At 43.4% G+C, this 13,522-nt stretch overlaps 1 protein-coding gene and 1 non-coding gene across 3 annotated transcripts in view; one reads left to right on the plus strand and one right to left on the minus strand.

Annotated features, from left to right (window-relative positions):
• Positions 1-13,522, minus strand: part of TULP4 (TUB like protein 4) — a 242,569-nt gene that overhangs the window by 205,489 nt on the left and 23,558 nt on the right. The gene's annotated exons all lie outside the window — the stretch shown is intronic.
• Positions 8,021-8,124, plus strand: LOC128777894 (U6 spliceosomal RNA). The gene has a single exon (XR_008423199.1). It is a non-coding gene; the product is annotated as a U6 spliceosomal RNA (small nuclear RNA).

Genomic DNA, 13,522 nt, shown 5'->3' on the forward strand with positions numbered 1-13,522 from the left:
AGGGTGAAAGCACCCCAAGTTTAGTACTATAGCAGAAAGCTGCTTTCATAGGAGAATAGAGCCAGGGTAGGTAAATTGGTGGATTGGACTATGGACCACTGCACTGCAGGCAAAGCAGCCCAGAGCAGAGGTGGTTAACAAAAGAAAAGGTGGCTTATTAACCCTGAGGTTATTCCCCCTATCTGTCTCATCCCCCAGGCTGGCAAAGATAAACAGGCACGGTGCCTCCTGTCTGCTGTTAACAACCATCTACCCATCTGCTCGGCGCCCGGATTTTGTTTTATATTGACCCAAATCCCAAACGCTGTATATCTTCAAAATCCCCTTTTCCCCCTCACGTCCCCCAGTTAATGTTCCTAGTTTGTCTCTTTGTACATGCCCATCACGTTTGCAAGCCTTCTGATCTGAGTAAATACAGGGCAAGGGGCTCTTGTCTTTTTCCCGGATATTACCCATCTCTCATTTTAATCCTGCATCGGCTCTTTTGCTGGCCAAAAGAGAACTTTACACTTAGAGTCTACAACACCTGGCCCCATGTGATAATCCACTTCTCTCCTAGTCACTTACCCAAAGAATTAGGAGCACGAAGGATTCAAAGTGGCTATTTTCTCTCAGACTTAATGTATCTGTTGCTGTTTCTTTTTAAATAAAATGTTTTTTAAATAAAACCCAACTAGGGGTGCCTGGGTGGCTCAGTCAGTTAAACGTCGACTTCGGCTCAGGTCATGATCTCACGGTTCATGGCCTAACAGTTCAGTCTGGGCTCGGCACTAACAGTTCAGAGCCTGGAGCCTGCTTCAGATTCTGTGTCTCCCTCTGTCTCTCTGCCTCTCCTCTGCTCGCTCTCTCTCTCTCTCTCTTTCTCTCTCTCTCTCAAAAATAAACATTTAAATAAAACACAACTAAATCCATTTACCCACACATCTGTCCATCTATTCATTCACTGAACAAACACCTAACTGCCCTACATCTTAGCCTCCATGCTAAGCAGTGGAGAAACTATGAATCAAACATACCCTTGACTTTCCAATTTAGATGACAAACGACAGTGTTTCTCCCAATTTAAACAGTTCAAATGTGTACTGCACAATAAGAATACACCTTTCAAATACCATTACAATGTAAGATTGTCTCCTGCAAACCTGAAGATGGCTCAAGGCCTCAAATAAAAATATCTCCAATTAATCACCCAACTCGGGCCACCTTCATAAGGCCAGCTGGGCTTTGTCCCCAAAGCCAGCAGGGACTGAGCCAACAGTTTTCATAGATACAGAGGCACTGAGGGCCATTTAAGTGGGAAATCAAACTGTGCAGGGGGTTCTTCTAGCCATGGTTTTCTCCTTTGGTGTGAAGTGGTTTTTAACTTCACTGAAGAATTTCTATAAGAACTTGGGTCTTCAGAATAAAAATAAAATCTACCTTCAGGCAGTCACTTATTCTAAAATGCTAAGAAAATGGATTCCTAGTCAAGAAAATGAAGAAAAGATTATTTTAAATAAGCAGGGAGGGTAAGGTAAAAAAAATGACCAGTATTAAAAATCAAAAATAAAAAAGCAATAACCCCCCCAAAATACAATGGCATAAAAAGCATATTCACTAAATTAGTCATTTTATAATGTCTAAGGTTTCCTTTCTTCACACACATTATATTAGTCTTGCCTCCACAAGACTGATGTCATACTACCGTTCTAAAAATTCACACTGAGGCCTTTGAACCAACATTCAAGTTCATAAATAAGGAAATGAAAAAAGAATATATAAGAAAAACAGGCCATTTTCCTACTGAATTGTAAATTTTGATTCCCCAGTTACTGCAAAAGCCAAACTCTTACATCTACTGCATTGTACCTCCTGCCCATCCATGTAGTTAACACCACACATTAGTCTGGTCATAAGGAGGCATCACCTGACAACACCATTCTGAAGTAACAGCCGTACGATCTAGGGAACGACTTTCTAGGCAGAGAGGTTCACATTGCTAAATTCCAAGCGAAGTCAAGTATCAAGTGTTCACAGCTGTCTGCTTTGCCTGAGAAGCCCTTGGAAGAGAATGAGTAGGTCTGCTGTAGGCCTCAGTAAGAACACAGGGAGGCCCACACCATTCTAGGGACAGGGGAAGAAGACAGGCCAAGGATACTGTCCCAGTTATACTAGTGACAAGTGACTAGGCTGGGACAGGGATATTACCCATTTTCTTTTCTTTTTTGTTACAATTATCTGAAGTTAGACACTGAGGAAGTCATTTGAAACTAATTTTTGCACAATTTAAGCCATGTGTTAAAGACTCCTCATGCATACAGACAGGGTATCATACACTTAGGCTAGAAGTATTTTCTAAACATACTACTACAAACTCTGTATTATTATCTTCCCATGACATTAAGATCATAACATAAAAGAGAAGGGAGAAGAATATATCTTTCTATCAGACCTGAGGTTATCATGGAAAAATATTAAAGTAGTTTATATGTATTGTTAATGGTATCTCTTTAAAGTTTCAACTAAGTGGTAGAAAACATATCCAAAATTTAAACTCTTAACAATTATTAATTGTTCTACATTATCTACATTATCAAAAACCATGTCCAGTCCTATGAACACTACCCACCCCAGATCACCCCAGAGTCTGTGTAAAGGAAAGATGACTTCACCCACCCTAATACAGAGACTGTGATTTATGTCTGAACCTCTTAACACAATGCCCTGCAGGCAGTGGAGCTTCCAGAAGTATTTGTTCAATTTGATGTTTAAAGCGGGGGGGGGGGGGGGGGGGGGGGGGTCAGGATCAAATAAAGACTCACTGACATCTATTACAAACAAAATAAAGTAATAAAATAGGTAAAATGATCAAGAAGAAAAAACTCTTGCTTCCAGAGCAGCTGTTCTTTTAAACCCATGATATAAAAATTTTCTCCAATTAAACCAGACAAAAAGGTTACCCAAGTAACATTTCATTTTTTCCCAAGAAAGACCAAAACAGAGGTCTTCAAGATTAAGCACTTCAATCAAGTCAATCAACACAAGCTAAAACACCATCTTTTAGTTCTAATAATAATAAAAGCATCTTCTGGATAGTGCTGGGTCGTTTACATTCAAAGTAAGAGGCCAAAAAAATCTATTTTATTCTTGATTTCCCCTCCAAACACTCCAAAACAGACTGTATCAAAGCAACTGAAGGAAACGGTGAGGTGCTGAACTTGGTTCTTTCTTCACAAAGCTGCACTGTCAATACAGCTCACTGTATTATATACCAAGGCAGGACACCTTTAAGAGTCTCAAAGGAGCTGTGTAAATAGACCCTACGCCATTCCCCTAACACTGCGTCTGAAGCAAATACGGTGCAGTCCACCTGACTGACAATCAACAGATTTAAGACCCCTTCAAAGCTCTGTCACTCCACACCAGGAATGAGGAATTTAACACTAAACGAAGGGAGCCCACGCTTGCCTCTGCCTCTTGCCAAGAAGGTCCAACACAAACTAGGGCCCCAATATCAAAGGAAGTGGGGAGAGATGCAGGAATCAGGTGACAGGGCTGACAAGATGGTATGTGAGTGAAGAAAGCAGAAGTCAAGCTTGAGATGGCCCAGAAAGACCGCAGAGATTACTGCTTCCAGAAAAAAGAAAAAAGGAGTATTCCTGGTGCCCACATACCTGAGACAGTTGCAGGAAGGAGCGACTAATTTCAGGCCATCTCAGGATATCTGCATTGTGGAAGTGCACTCTCCACAGCCTGAGAATCATCCCAAGACGTCCTGGCAGAAGGTCTGATATTCAAGGTGCAAAGTGACAGCTTCCACATAAAAGCCAAAAGTACTCTGCAGGCCACCAGAAGGTCAGAGTGACCAAGCCTAGTGTGACACAAGAAATGAAATCCTACACAACCCACACTGAGCTCCCCACAGAGGATACGTAGGGGTAGCTATTATTCTTGCCATGGTAGCCAAGGCCAATCCTTGCTTCTTGACCCAGCACAAACTTCCCCAATCAATCCATATACTAGCTGGCTAAAGTCTATTTGTCAATGGATTTTTCAGAACTCTAAGTAATTCTAAAGAGGTAATGTTGTTAAGTACTATCACTGCTATACAGGTTAACCCATAAAAGTCATTTTAACCCACAATGTACTTATAACACCAACAGTACTTTCCTCAATAATGCTCTTTACTGTCTATGAAGAATCTCATTTCCCCGACCTCCCTGACTGAGGGGCTGTTAAAGGTGATGTTCAGAACCAGGAAAAGCCAGGCAAACAAACACGTAGATTCTAATAACTTAGGCCCTGCCTATTTGCACAACAGAAACACCTCTGTACACTGGCAGAGGAGAAAGTGCTGCTTTCCACCTATCACTTCCCAGTTATTCCAAATTAAAAAGCACAAACACTTGGGAAGGGTATCCCAGGGCACAAGTGCTGCAAGTCGGGACCATCGAGCTGGCTTACTGCTACCTCTCTACGCCATGAGCTTAGGACCAGAGAAAAGCTGAAGCAGTCACTAATTAGGGTCGTGTTTACCCTTCCATTGTCAACTAAGAACATACTGTTTTTGTTGCTTTAGAAGAAAGGTCTCCCTAGTTCATTACAGTCATTATTCCTACTCAGTAAGAGATAATATGCTCCAATTTGAAAAGTATGTGTGAATGGCACACTCCTACACCTCCTAGCAGGGGCCCATCCACATTCAATACTTTCACAGACACAGAATGACAGTTCCTTGGAAGTCACAGGGTCTTAAATAAGCTGATAATTTATTGTCCTCCACAAAAGAACTACAAACAAGATCTTAATTAATTTGCTAACAGTTATGGCCTGTTTACTAAAATTAGCCCAAATTCCATCATTTTGCTTACTACAGGAATTTGCATAAGGCACATTTCCTTGGACCCCATCCTGGGAGAATTAGTACTGAGGAAAGTAAAATTGCCATTAAAGTAGTTGTACATCTAAGGTGGCTCCAGAAGAGCTGTCCCTAGGGACAGTGACATAGAGCTGCTGAGGGACAGAGTGGGCATAAAGAGAGAGAAAGAAAAGTTGTGACTGTGGCCATCCAGATGTCTCAACTTAGTGCTCAATTTGTACACCAATGCCAGGAGAAACAGAGCTGGTGACAGTCGGATTGGGACCTTAAAGGTCACCTTATCCAACGGCCATTCACAGGTAGAAATACGGCCAAAAACTCAGACGCTCAGCTCCTCACCATGGGTGAAAGCACTCCTGCCTCACTTCCTTCCACTGCCCACAAAAACGTCAGCACCACCATGCTTGGCAGCAGGGGTCTCCCAAAGGTCAAGTTCTGTGGTGCATGAAAGATGGGTAGGGGCACCTGGGTGGCTCAGTTGGTTAAACATCTGGCTCTTGATTTCAGCTCACGTCATGATTTCACAGTTTATGAGACCAAGTCCCATGTCTGGCTCTGCACTGACAGTGTGAAGTCTGCTTGGGATTCTCTTCCTGCCCCTCCCCTATGCACTCTCTCTCAAAATAAATAAACAAGAAGGAGAAGAAGGAGAAGAAGGAGAAGAAGGAGAAGAAGGAGAAGAAGGAGAAGGAAGAGGAGGAGGAGGAGGAGGAGGAAGAGGAGGAGGAAGAGGAGGAGGAAGAGGAGGAGGAAGAGGAGGAGGAGGAGGAGGAGGAGGAGGAGGAGGAGGAGGAGGAAGAGGAGGAGGAGGAGGAGGAGGAGGAGGAGGAAGAGGAGGAGGAAGAGGAGGAGGAAGAGGAGGAGGAAGAGGAGGAGGAGGAGGAGGAGGAAGAGGAGGAGGAAGAGGAGGAGGAAGAGGAGGAGGAAGAGGAGGAGGAAGAGGAGGAGGAAGAGGAGGAGGAAGAGGAGGAGGAAGAGGAGGAGGAAGAGGAGGAGGAGGAGGAGGAGGAGGAGGAGGAGGAGGAGGAGGAGGAACAGGAGGAGGAGGAGGAGGAGGAGAAAGATAGATGGGAAGGGCTAAGAGTAAAGTAACAGAAAACGCAGATGTAGATGTCCTGGGACTCTTATAGTCTGTGTGGCCCAGAAGTGGAGGAACCGTGCAGACATTCTATAACCTAGCAGTGAGTTGTGTGCCAGTGTGCAGAAGAATCAGCCTTTCTAGAACTCAGAGCACATCACCTGAAAAAGTTAGGGAAAAGTTAGGTTTCTAGTGCAGCCTAAAATTTAACCTATATTTTTTTTTTCAACAAATAATTACTGAGTTCTAGCCATCTGGGAATTTACATTCTAATGGGGGAACAACAGCAAAAGGAAAGAGACAAACACTTAAGGTTCTTGCCCTTGGGGGTGAGGGCTGTGCAAAGGAGAAAACAGCCCTGTGAGGGGTGGGGAGGGAAGGTCCTCTGACAAGGGACAGCAACACAGACCAAAGAAGCGATGGAGCAGGGGTATATGCGGGACAATGAGGCAGGGAAGACTGGCACACACGAGGACGTGAAAAAAGACCGGGGGGCCACAGAGCAGAAATCGAAGGGCTAGGACGAGGTTTAGGCGGGGCCCTGTCGGCACAGAAGGGAGCTCATCTCTATCTTGACGGGGCGGGGCCTCTGAACGGTACCAAGCAGCAGACTGAAACGGTCCAGCTTTCACGTCAAGACTGCCGGATGGGGACAGAGTGAAAGCGGAAAGGACAGGCAGGAGGTTGCAGCGATCCAGGGGCGAGGCGATGGTGCCTGAAGGAAGCTGCTCACTCGTGAGAGGGAGGAGAGAGCAGCCTGGGGCTGCGCTGTGGAGTTGGAACCAACAGAACTTCTGAGGAACTAGATGAGGGAGCGGAAATGGAGGCGTGGCTGCCTTGTGTGGGAAAAGGGGATAATCGCACTAAAATGAGGTGTTGGCACGGCCCACACTCCGTCTCTGCCGAGACTGTATTCCCACTTACTAGCCGAGGGGCCCTGAGTGCTGTGGGAAGTAACTTCGTCTCTCTGCTTCAGAGTCTGACGTTACCAGTCAGGGAGAGTAAGAGAATCTACCTCACGGATTTACTGAGAATCCAATGAGTTAGTATCTGTAACATACTTAAAACAGTGCCTGGCACACAGTAGGAGCTATACAATTCTATTCTTATTACTATTCTCATCACCTACTTCATGGTACTGTTGTTAGGACTAAATAGACTGAGTTTAAGGAAGTGCCTGGCACATTAATTCTCTCAATAAACGTCGGCTCTTATTGCTATCATCATGAATGATTCCCAGTCGGTGGCAATAATTGAGGTGAAGAACAGAATGGAGAGGGGGGCTGCTGTGAAAAGGTCCAGAGGGCCTGTGGAAGAGGTTCCATTTGGTGTGTTAATTCTGCAGTGTCCATGAGGCATTCAAATGTCTAGGTCAAGTGTGTCGCTGGACATGAATCTGAACCTCAGAGGAAAAGTCTGGAGTTGAGATATTAACTTAAGAGCCATTCACATAAAAATGAGTTAACTACAGAAAATGGTGAGCTTGGTGACAAGGAAGATTAAGGTGGAGGAAAGAAGATGGTCTAGTGGTGAACCCAATGGAACCCCAACATCCCAGGTCAGGCCTGGGTGGAAGAGGCAGAAAAAGAGACTGACAAAGAACCGTGCAGAGGAGGAGGAAGGCCAACAGACATTGGGTCCTAACAGCTCTAACTTCTGAAAGGTCAAGTTGGATAAACACACTGGAAGGAGCCACATGGAGATTATCAATGATCTTGACGAGAGCATTTTTAGCACCTTACATATTCATTTCAACTCTACCTTTCATTTACAACACCATAAAAGAACATGAGTCTCAAGGGTGATGTACAGTGAGGAAAACTCTGACCTCAGAGTCAAGAGACCAAAGTCTAAGCTTCAAGTCTAAGGGTCTTGGGTAAGTCCCTCAACAAAAAGGGTGTCCATTCCTCCACAGGTAAAATGACAAAATTGGACCAGATTCCCAAACAGAGGTCACAGGCTCTCTATGTGTCTAAAACCTGCTAACCAAAGTACATAGTATTCTCAGTATTTAAAAGGTACTGATCGCTCCTTAGCCATTTGGCTAAGATCAAGTGTAAAATGTGCTAAGAACCATGCATCCGGTGCTCACTTCAGCTGCACGCACACTAAAACGTGTACAATACAAAGAGTGGCACGGACCCTGCACGAGGATGACATACAAATTCATGAAGTAGCCCATGTTTAAAAAAAAAAAAAAAAGAACTACGCATCTACCTCGGGTACAGTTCCACAAACAAAACTGTCACATTTGTTTCTGGCTGAAATTATAACTGAGCGTGGCAACATCTGTGAAGCTGGGAAGCAGCCATGGTTAAGAAGGGAGACTCTGGAATCTGAATGCCTGACTTCAAATCCCAGCTCCATCACTTACTGCCTGACAAGAGCTGTGCTGTTAAGCTGCTCAAGGCCTAGTTTCCCACTCTGTGAAGTGGGGATTATAACACTGCCTACCTCACAGCGTAGTGGAAGGTTTTAAACGCATCAGTCCTTGAAAGACCTCAGCAGAACTCTCCATTGACCTTCCTCCTCCCTCTTGACTGCTCTTTGTCAACCTCCTCTGCTGGCTCCCTACCATGGCCTGACCTGGGATTCTCAGACCCTCTTCTTCTCCATCTCTGTCCTCTCCCTCGCTAGGCTCATCATGAAGCATACAATTACATACTGAATAAACAGGAGCTATGAATGCCATTATCTTACAATAAAGATCCTAACTTATTAAGATCACATTTCTGGGGGCAATGAGGGAAAATAATAAAAAGAAAAATATGATGGTGAAAATGCTGGTGATCCCTGGTAACTCCCAACTCAAAAATTCTTCAGAAACACACCTGCCATCCTATTGCATGAAACGCAGTACCTTCATTAAAATCTACTTCATTAATATAAGGCTTTGTTCCCTACTAGACACTATAATCTCCCTGATGGAAGCATACCCATCTGACTTAGTGACAGCACCCAAACAGTAACTAGTGAACAAATTTCTCTTGGTACTTACTCCCCTTAACTCCTAAATTCCACTCCTGAATTTCTAATTTAAAAATTAAAGAGTCTAAAATTTTTTCTGCAAATACTTTTAAAGGCTCCACTGCACAGGTGCCCCATAAATGCTTCCAAGGCCCTATACCCTGCCCCCACCCCCACCACATACCCTTTGTTTCATCACAAGCAAATTCTACAAATTTTCACATGTGGCCTTCCGAAAAGTTTCTCCAGGACAGATTTAATCTCAGTGCTTTCTAACTTTTTGAACTTATTTATTTTGAGAGAGAGTGTGTGTGTGTGTGAGCATGAGTGGCCGGGGGAAGGAGAGAGAGGGAGAGAGAGAGAATCCCGATAAAGGGCTCGAACCCACAAACCGCGAGATCATGACCCCAAGTCAAAATCAGGAGGTGGATACTGAACCAACTGAGCCACCCAGGTGCCCCAGCACTTTCTAACTTTAAAACCCAACTTTTCAGAACATTTTGCTTTGGGAGGATAGTTATACTTGAATCAAAGCTACCCTTTCAAAATTTCTAAAGGGCAAACAAACCCCACAAACTCTGAGCTACCAGAGACAAAGCATATGTGAGACATTTCCCTGCCCATCCTCCTCTTAATTGACTCATGACACGACACTGAGGAAGCTGGACCAAAATAGCTACCCACCTGACCAAGATTCAAATGTTTTCTTGATTACCACACAATAAGCAACAATTGATTAAAGAAAAAAAAACAGCAAAAACTACTGAAAAACTGCTTATATTAAATAAACCAATTACAGTTTATGTTTAAAAGAAGCTGGTATATAAACTGCGAGGCAAAGTAAAGGCAGCCTCAAAAGCTATCACATGAAAGCACAATGAAGGCTGGGGTAAATTAGCTCTAATTCATGAGACACGTCATCAGTGAAGGATTCAGAATTTCAGGAAGAAATTTTTGAAAGCTTAGGAAGACTTTAAAAAAGGGCAAGCATCGGGGTGCCTGGGTGGCTCAGTTGGTTAAGCGTCCAGCTTCGGCTCAATTCATGATCTCACAGTTTGTGGGTTCGAGCCCTGAGTCAGGATCTGTGCCGACAGCTCGGAGCCTGGAGCCTGCTTCAGATTCTGTGTCTCCCTCTCTCTCTGCCCCTCCCCGGCTAACACTCTGTCTCTCTCTCTCTCAAAAATAAATAAACATTAAAAAAAAAGTTGTTTTTTTTTTTTTAAAAAACGGCAAGCATCAAATCAATGGATGCTGTATGTTAATTTTAGCTACAAGAGTCCAAAGTGAAGTGTGAAATGAGGAAAGCAGCCAAAGGACACTCATGCAAGAAATGTCCACGCAGTGCCCACCACAGCCCCAGGCACAGGGCTGGGGTTAGCACTTCGAAGTACAGGGAAGTCCCATCCCTGCCCTGAGGAGCTCCCCGCATAGTGGGAAAAGATGGAGGATAAACTTCAAGACTACTAGATAAATTCTCTAACCAACGGCCAACAAAGGGCTCTCAGGCAGAGCTAACAGAATCTTGAATTGCATGACCGGTCCGTGACAACATAAAGCCAGTGAAGGATCTTTAACACTGTACGACAGCAAAGCAAAACAAGAAGATTTGGGGGCACCTGGGTGGCTCAGTCAGTGGGCATCCAGCTTTCAAATCTGGCTCAGTTCATGATCTCACAGTTCATGAGATCGAGTCCCCCATCAGGCTCTCACTGACAGCAAAGAGGCTGGGGACTCACTCTCTCCTTCTCTGCCCCTTCCTTGCTCGCTCTCTCCCTCTCTCGCAAAATAAATAAACTTAAAAAAAAAAACCAAGAATTTATTGATAAAAATTATATTGACAACAATACCCATATAATGACATGGACGCAACTGTCTATCAACAGATGAACAGATAAGCAAAATGTGTACATGTACCAACAGACAGATAGACAGACACATACACAGAGGAATATTATTCAGCCTTAAAAAGGAATAAAATTCTGTAATGCTACAACAGAGATATACCTTGGAGAGCATTGTGTTAGTGAAATAAGCCAGTCACAAAAAGATAAATACTGTATGATTCCACTTAACTGAGCTACTTAGTGTAGTCAAAATCACAGGGACAGAAAGAATGATGGCTGACAGAGGCTTGAGGGATGGTGGTAATTGTTTAATGGATACACAGTTTCAGGTTTACAAAATGAAAACCGTTATGAAGATGGATGGTGGTGATGGTTGCACAACCTTATGAATGTATTTAATACCACTGAATTGTACACTTAAAAATGATTAAGATGGTAAATTCCATGTTATGTACATTTTATACTAAAAAAGTTTTTTTAATATCCCAATAATGGAGACTTTATTATAATCTAAGGCAAAATTAAACCAGGGTTCTACAGATATAGTGGAAGGCTCAGATCTGGGTGGCAATTTCAAGGGAGACTAAATGAAATTATACTGCCTAGTGCCTAGGTAAGGAAAAGGTCTTAATGCTACAGATTAAAGTAGTCAATAGATATGAGTGCTCTATGTTTGACACTTGTTATGTAACGTCACAATTATTAGCCTTTTCAGAAACCCAGATTTTTTTTTTCTACCTGTATCTCTCTACATAGAAACAAGAGAATGGGCTTTAGGAACACAGAACAAAGAATAAAGAAGCAAACCCTTCAAGACCATGATGGCCGTGTGGTGGCAGCAGTCAGGCACCGGGGTGTGCTGGCTGGGTCACACTCCTGAGCTGGGTGACATTTTGTGCCTCAAGTTTCCTATGAAGTAAAATCGTTGGGAGGAGTCAATAAACATACGAAAAGTACCTTGAATACCGCCTGCCACGTAGTTGTAATTGCTCAATAAACGTCAGACATTGCTGTTGTAATTTTATTTATATTCCACCCATTAAACATTTTTTTAAATTTGGAATAAAGTAAATTATTAAAAGAACGTGTAAAAACAATTATCACCCAATTCAACTTAAAAATTAAAATGGAACAGAGAATTATGGGGGGGGGGGGGGGAGAGTAAACTTATCTCTAATCAAAATTAAATCTACCAAAATCTTTGACAATTCCTGCAGAATGGCCTTGGTGTGATGAACCTGGAGAGACAGAAGGCATAGAGCAAGAACTGATGACTTCTGTACTACAAAGGACCCACTTTACATCTTTCTCCACATCTACAGCCTCCCTGTAAGACAGAAAAATCCCCATTGTACACATGATTAAACCAAGGCTCAAAGAGTTTAAGTTTATCAAAATTCACCAGGCTGTTAGTGACAGAGCTAAGATTTGATATCTGACTCCAAGCCCACACTTTTTCTACCAAACTGTGTTGTGAGGATTAACAACAGTAACTATCATTCTACACCCATGTTGCTTTGCAATAGGGAGGGAAAGTTGTATATAATTATTTGATGAGAACAAAACAATGCATGAAGCAAGGCCAACTCTGTTACGGACTCTAGAATTTCTAGAGGAAATGACAAATATCCAAACCCAAATTTCATGTTAAAATGACAGAACCACAGATTAGGAAAAGCCTTCCCAATACTCTGGTCACTCAACACTGGTGAGGATGTGGATAATGCACACACTCCAATTCTAGCCCTTCCAGAAAGCAATTTGGCAACAGGCAGAAAATAAGTAAACCCAAGAGTGCTAAAGGCAGTCTGGCTAAGGGGATGATTAAGCCAAAGATGTCCACCAATAGTGTTACTCAACATCATTCTAGATTTTCCAGGAAGTGCATTTTGACAGGCAGAAGAAAGAAGTCATGTAAAAACGGGAAGGGCCAAAATCATCCTTAGTTGTAAATATTTTTCCATCTGAAAAACTCAACAGAATTGAATAAAATTAGTACTATTAAGAGAGTTCAGTAAAATGGGAAAAAATAATACATAAGAATAAATTACACACAAAACAACCTGCAGAAAACAGACTGGTACCACTGAGGGGCCACTGAGAAGTTTCTAAAAGACAAGGAACAGATGGGACTAGACTGACACAAAAGTACCAGAGTCTTAATTCAGCCAGGCAAAGGCAAGCACACCACTCTCCATGAAAAGGCTTCAGACAACGGCTGTCCACGGTGGGCCAGTGAGGGGAGTGGGAATCTGGCCTGGCAGGACTGCCTGCACCACATGCACCAGCCAGGGAACACCACTCGGGTTAGCACTGGACCGCCACGGTGACGCACCGACCAGCAAAGGAGCGAGATTCCCCAAAGATCCGAAGACGTACCAGTGCATGGCCACTAACTGTGCACAGAGGCCTAACATAAGGGCAGCAGGAGCAGGAGTGGGGAGGGCAGGAGCTCCAATTCAAGAACCCTCTTCTGACCTCTCAGGGCCTACCCTCCCCTGTCTGACAAGGGTCTAAAAAGCAGGGAAGCCTGCCCTTTCCTCTGTATGAAGCCAGGCTGGCTTCTCTTATCACTTAGTTGCTTTGGTTTTCTAACTGTATGACATGTTGGCATGCCAACCTTCATGCAAGATTTTTGAGGGCAAGACTCCCATCTCTCACTGTACCTCTGTGGTCAGACATGCCAGTGATTCATAACAATGCAAACAGGAAGAGACACCAGTTTTTCCCCAGCATGACCACTAGGTCATGTAACTATTATAGTTTCAGAATTGT

The sequence above is a fragment of the Panthera pardus genome, unplaced genomic scaffold, assembly GCF_024362965.1.
Source record: "Panthera pardus isolate Hobbes unplaced genomic scaffold, ASM2436296v1 HiC_scaffold_17, whole genome shotgun sequence".
NCBI lineage: Eukaryota > Metazoa > Chordata > Mammalia > Carnivora > Felidae > Panthera > Panthera pardus.